The sequence below is a fragment of the Capra hircus genome, chromosome 12, assembly GCF_001704415.2.
Source record: "Capra hircus breed San Clemente chromosome 12, ASM170441v1, whole genome shotgun sequence".
In the NCBI taxonomy this organism is placed as follows: Eukaryota; Metazoa; Chordata; class Mammalia; order Artiodactyla; family Bovidae; genus Capra; species Capra hircus.
Window position 1 is genome coordinate 68535329 of NC_030819.1, and position 6523 is coordinate 68541851.

Genomic DNA, 6523 nt, shown 5'->3' on the forward strand with positions numbered 1-6523 from the left:
CTGTTTACCGCCGCGCACAGGATTGCAGCTTTTTAGCAAAATTAGGTGAACTTTCCTGGGTCCGCCCAGACCGTGCGTTAACCTCTGGCAGAGCCAGGTCGACCCTTCCCTGCCTGCTGCCCCCACCGAGAACCTAAAGGCTGTGGACTCTGGGGGCCTCCATAGCTCCACTGTCTAACTTTACTGTGGATCCGACTCAGTGGAACACAAATACTCAGTGCTCTCTATCCTTGTGATCTCACTTCTTTATCTTTCCCGGACCCCACCCAAGGGCGTTACCTGACTCACACTCGCCTTGTTTTCTACCCCCGCGCCGCCCTCGCAAGGTCCCAGGCTGCCCTGCCTAGTCCCAAAGCAATTCAGAGGAAGGTTCTTGGCAGATTTGTATTTCATACATCTCACATTTCTAAAACAAAATGTTCCCCTCTTGTGTAGACTTGGACAGAACCCACATGAACACGGGGCTGATTTGTGATTCATATTCGCTGATGAGTCTTTAGCGGCTTTCTACGAAATTTAAAAAAAATTATGGATAAAGCAAAATTTTGTTTTGAAGAGATTTCACTTAACACTAATTCGAGAGAGGATACGGGCCTGCAGTGATACTGAGTTAATGACCGTCAACAGATGACCCTTTGGATGAATGATTGATCTTGAATCCTTGTTCCACTCCATTCTGTCCACATTAAGCCAGAGATGTGGGCGTACTCTAGAATGTTTCAGCTGTGTCAGCTCTGCTCTGAGTCAACCGTGAGGAAACTGGGTTGAGTGTAAGGTTCTGGGGAATTTGGTTCTGTTCAAGGAGGGGGTTTAAGTCTCTTAAGTCTCTCCACAGAATCCGACCATGCCTGAGTGCTAAGTCCCTTCAGACCTATCTCTTTGCATGGCTATGGACTCCTCTGTCCATGAGATTCTTCAGGCAAGAATACTAGAGTGGGTTGCCATGTTCTCCTCCAGGGGATCTTCCCAATCCAGGGATGGAAGCTATGGTCTCTTACAACTCCTGCATTGGCAGGTGGGTTCTTTACCACTAGGGCCACCTGGGAAGCCCATAATCAGACCATAACTCCCTGCAATCGTACCAAGATCTCAGAATCTTCCAGATCATATATTTGCAAGAGTCATCCTGGACTGAGGTAGAAATCCAGCCCAAACACTGAGTCTGCTTAAGCATTCTGAAATTCGACTACAAATGAGTTATGTGTTCCGTTGAAAATACTAAGAGATAGGTTCAAGTCCTGGCACATCCTGACCCTAGCTAGCCATATGACTTGCAATGACTTATTTAAACTCCCTGGGTTTCCCTGGTCCAGGGATCAACTCTGTGGGGTTGACTCTGTGAACTGACATAGTTTCAGAGATTTCTTGAAACTCTACAATTGAAGACCAAGAAATTTTGGAAGCAAGATCTAGATGATTATAAATGATTATACATATCCTTCCTAGGAGAAGGCAATGGCACCCCACTCCAGTACTCTAGCCTGGAGAGTCCCATGGGCGGAGGAGCCTGGTGGGCTGCAGTCCATGGGGTCGCAAAGAGTCGGACATGACTGAGCGACTTCACTTTAACTTTTCACTTTCATGCGTTGGAGAAGGAAATGGCAACCCAGTCCAGTGTTCTTGCCTGGAGAATCCCAAGGACAGGGGAGCCTGGTGGGCTGCTATCTATGGGGTCACACAGAGTCGGACACGACTGAAGCAACTCAGCAGCAGCAGCAGCATATCCTTCCTGCTCCACTTTTAATGATACTAGAATGGTGGAAAAACACCCAAGGCATTTTGCACTATAGAGAATGAGGGAAGAAAACAAAATTATAAACAGCATTATTAAACAAATTAACAAACTGAACAAAGATGTTTGACGGAACCAAAAATTAACTAGCCCCTAGTTAATTTCTAGTCTAAAAACTCAGGAATAAAACACTATTCCTTGTTTTGTGTACCAGCAGCAAGCAATAGTTTAAAATCAGATGGCAAGCAGTCTGGGAATAATCTGGTTTTGTTTCTCCACTTTATCTGGTGTGTCTACAAAACTGTGTAGTACACAACAGAAGAGATAATGAAGAAGCTGGAACAAGACCAAACAAAGCAAATCTAGTCCTGTGATTTACAAAGGGTTGCCCAATGACCCTGGTAACTGAGAGGGGAGGAGGAGTCAATGACTCAACAGAAGAAAGTTGAAAACATTGTCATAAGTTACCACTAACTACTGAATGTGAAGAGAGTCTTGGAAGACCTCTGTTTTCTCTTTTCACGGTGATCTTGAGAGAGTGATGGGAGGACACACTAGAGTCAGCAAAATAAATTCAAGGATCTTAGATCATTTAGATTTGTGTGATGTGTTGGAAAGGGATTCGGAGGGGCCAACACCCTCCCCGCCCCACCCCTAGTCCCTGCCTGCCCCAGGGTTCTTTTACATCTTCATGCTTTCTGTGCACTCTCCTTCAGATTTAGCAGGTTGATTAGGGAAACATTTTTGCAAATGTAGGCCCCTTAGTGAAACAACATCCCTGAATATGTCCTTTAAAATGTGTTCTTGATAAAGTCCCTCTTAACCCAGTGTGTGACTATAGCTGAACACCTTGTGGCTTTGTCTTAGATTTTATGTATTTAAAGGTGTTTCTTCTAGGCAAAAGGTGAAGGCATCTACTTGCTTCTCTCTAGACTTAGGAAGCATCACTCCGAACAAAGCTAGTAGAGGTGATGGAATTCCAGCTGAGCTATTTCAACTCCTGAAAGATGACACTGTGAAAGTGCTGCATTCAATATGCCAGCAAATATGGAAAACTCAGCAGTGGCCACAGGACTGGAAAAGGTCAGTTTTCATTCCAATCCCAAAGAAAGAAAATGCCAAAGAATGCTCAAACTACTGCACAACTGCACTCATCTCACACGTTAGTAAAGTAATGCTTAAAATTCTCCAAGCGAAGCTTCAGCAATACGTGAACCATGAACTCCCTGATGTTCAAGCTGGTTTTAGAAAAGGCAGAGGAACCAGAGATCAAATTGCCAACATCTGCTGGATCATGGAAAAAGCAAGAGAGTTCCAGAAAAACATCTACTTCTGCTTTACTGACTATGCCAAAGCCTTTGACTGTGTGGATCACAATAAACTGTGGAAAATTCTGAAAGAGATGGAAATACCAGACCACCTGACCTGCCTCTTGAGAAATCTGTATGCGGGTCAGGAAGCAACAGTTAGAAGTGGACATGGAACAATAGAGTGGTTCCAAATAGGAAAAGGAGTACGTCAAGGCTGTATATTGTCACCCTGCTTATTTAACTTCTATGCAGAGTACATCATGAAAACTGCCAGGCTGGATGAGGCATAAGCTGGAATCAAGATTGCTAGGAAAAATATCAACAATCTCAGATAAGCAGAGGACACCACCCTTATGGCAGAAAGCGAAGAGGAACTAAAGAGCCTCTTGATGAAAGTGAAAGAGGAGAGTGGCTTAAAGAGGAAAGCTGGCTTAAAGCTCAACATTCAGAAAACTAAGATCATGACATCTGGTCCCATCACTTCATGGCAGATAGATGAGGAAACATTGGAAACAATGGCTGACTTTATTTTTCTGGGCTCCAAAATCACTGCAGATGGTGATTGCAGCAATGAAATTAAAAGACTCTTACTCCTTGGAAGGAAAGTTATGACCAACCTAGACAGCATATTAAAAAGTAGAGACATTACTTTGCCAACAAAGGTACGTCTAGTCAAGGCTATGATTTTTCCTGTGGTCATGTATGGATGTGAGAGTTGGACTATAAAGAAGGCTGAGCACCGAAGAATTGATGCTTTTAAACTGTGGTGTTGGAGAAGACTCTTGAGAGTCCCTTGGACTGCAAGGAGATCCAACCAGTCCATCCTAAAGGAGATCAGTCCTGGGTGTTCATTGGAAGAACTGATGTTGAAGCTGAAACGCCTACTTTGGCCACCTGATGCGAAGAGCTGACTCATTGGAAAAGACCCTGATGCTGGGAAAGATTGAAGGCAGGAGGAGAAGGGGACATCAGAGGATGATATGGCTCGACAGCATCACTGACTCGATGGACATGGGTTCGGGTGGACTCCGGGAGTTGGTGATGGACAGCGAAGCCTGGCGTGCTGTGGTTCATGGGGTTGCAAAGAGTCGGACACGACTGAGCGACTGAACTGAACTGAACTGAACTGAGACTTAAGCAAGCATTGTTTTCCTCACTCCTTCCTAATTTCAAAATTGTGGTTGCTGTTCAGTCGCTCAGTCATGTCCAACTCTTTATAACTGCATGGACTGCAGCACACCAGGCTTTCTTGTCCTTCACCATCTCCTGGAGCTTGCTCAAACTCATGTCCATTGAGTCAGTGATGCCATCCAAACATCTCATTCTCTGTGGCCGCCTTCTCCTCCTGCCTTCAATCTGTCCCAGCATCAGGGTCTTTTCTAATGGGTTGGCTCTTTGCATCAGGCGGCCAAAGTATTGGAGTTTCAGCTTCAGCATCAGTCCTTCCAATGAATATTCAGGGTTGATTTCCTTTAGGATTAACTGGTGTGATCTCCTTGCAGTCCAAGGATTCTCAAGAGTCTTTTCCAACATCATAGTTCAAAAGCATCAGTTCTTTGTTGCTCAGCAATCTTTATGGTCCAACTCTCACATCTGTACAGCTACTGGAAAAACCATAGCTTTGCCTAAATGGACCTTTGTCGATAAAGTAATGGCTCTGCTTTTTAATATACTGTCTAGGTTGGTCATAGCTTTTCTTCCAAGGAGCAATCATCTTTTAATTTCATGGCTGCAGTCACCATCTGCAGTGATTTTGGTCCCCAAGAAAATAAAGTCTGTCACTGTTTCCATTGTTTTCCCATGTATTTGCCATGAAGCGATGGGACCGGACGTCACGATCTTAGTTTTTTTGAATGTTGAGTTTTAAGCCAGCTTTTTCACTCTCCTCTTTCACCTTCCTCAAGAGGCTGTTTAGTTCCTCTTTGCTTTCTGCCATAAAGGTGGTGTCATCTGCATATCTGAGTTTATTGCTATTTCCGCTGGCAGTACTTCAGATAGCCTTTATTGTTTCTAAGTTTCTTACCTCCCAAGTTTATATATTTTATTGCCTCCCCGCCTCAATTGTTGTTGTTTGTTGTTCAGACACACTAAGTTGTGTCCGACTCGGTGACCCCACGGTCTGCAGCATGCCAGGCTTCCCTATCTTTCACTATCTCCCAGAGTTGGCTCAAACTCATGTCCAATGCTATCCATCTCTTTCTCTGTCGCCTCCTTCTCCTCCTGTCCTCAATCCTATATATATTTTCCAATTATTGTATTTTATACCATGTAACTGCTTTCCCTGATGAACTAAATTAGTTTTTAAGGGTGTTGTAATATGCCAGTGTTAGTCGCTCAGTCATATCTGACTCTTTGCAACCCCATGAACTGTAGCCTGTCAGGCTCCTCTGCCCAAGGAATTCTCCAGGAAAGAATACTGGAGTGGGTTGCCATTTCCTTCTCCAGGGGATCTTCCCAACCCAGGGATCGAACCTTGGTCTTCTGCATTGCAGGCAGATTCTTTACCATCTGAGCCACTAGGGAAGTCACCCTGTAATATGCCAACCCATTGGGAATTGTCTTGTTTATAAATGCAGTTCTGTTTCGACTCGATTGACTGTGGCATTGACATTTTTACAGTATTTCAGTTTGATTGTGAGAAGAGTAGCTATGTTCCACTCTGAGTGCTCTGGTTTTCTAGTTGCCATCTGTCTGTTGCCCTCCTCCAAAGCCTGGCTATCAAGTCCATTCATGCTAAGGATATGCTACGAGTCTTCACATTTACAAGAGAGGGCTGGGGGCGGGGGTGGCGGGAAGAAACCATAAGAAATGCAAGTTAAAAAAATAAATGACAGAGAGGAACTGAGAGACTATGGCAAAGATAGTCCAACGGACAGAATCCGCTCAGACCTGAACCCTACTCTGGCTTAAACCTCATCTTGCCTCAGATTTTATCAGCAATATTCAACAAATAAACCATCTGTTCAGAGTAAGAGGTTGGAGGCTGCAATGACCTGGAGGGGCCTGGTAAGTTTTCACAGAGACAAGATTTTAGTTGGAGGAATGGGAAGGATTTGGATGCAGGGAAACGAAAGGGAAGAGCACCTGAATGGAGGAAACAGCGAGAAAAACACCAAGACCACTAGAAAGAATTGAGCCAGGCAAAGAGCAGCCTCTGGGAGAGGGTGTATGCTAAGCAAGGTGGGGATCAACAGCTGCAGAGGGTGGATGGAGCTGTAAATCTGCTTGTCCTCTTAGAATGACTAGTGTGGAATTTTTCCTGAGGGGATTGTTGAACATTTCTGCAAATAACCTGTTTGGGAAAAAAAAAAAAAAGTTTTCTCTATAAAGATTAATCTGGCATTCTGAGCAAATGAGAAAGAAGGAAACACCAAAAACCATTAAAACAGCTTTCCAGACCATTGAATCTACTTCCCTCTTTAAAAAAAAAAACAAAAAACAAAAAGAGGATAAATGTGTTCCTTAATGCTTTTATTTATGC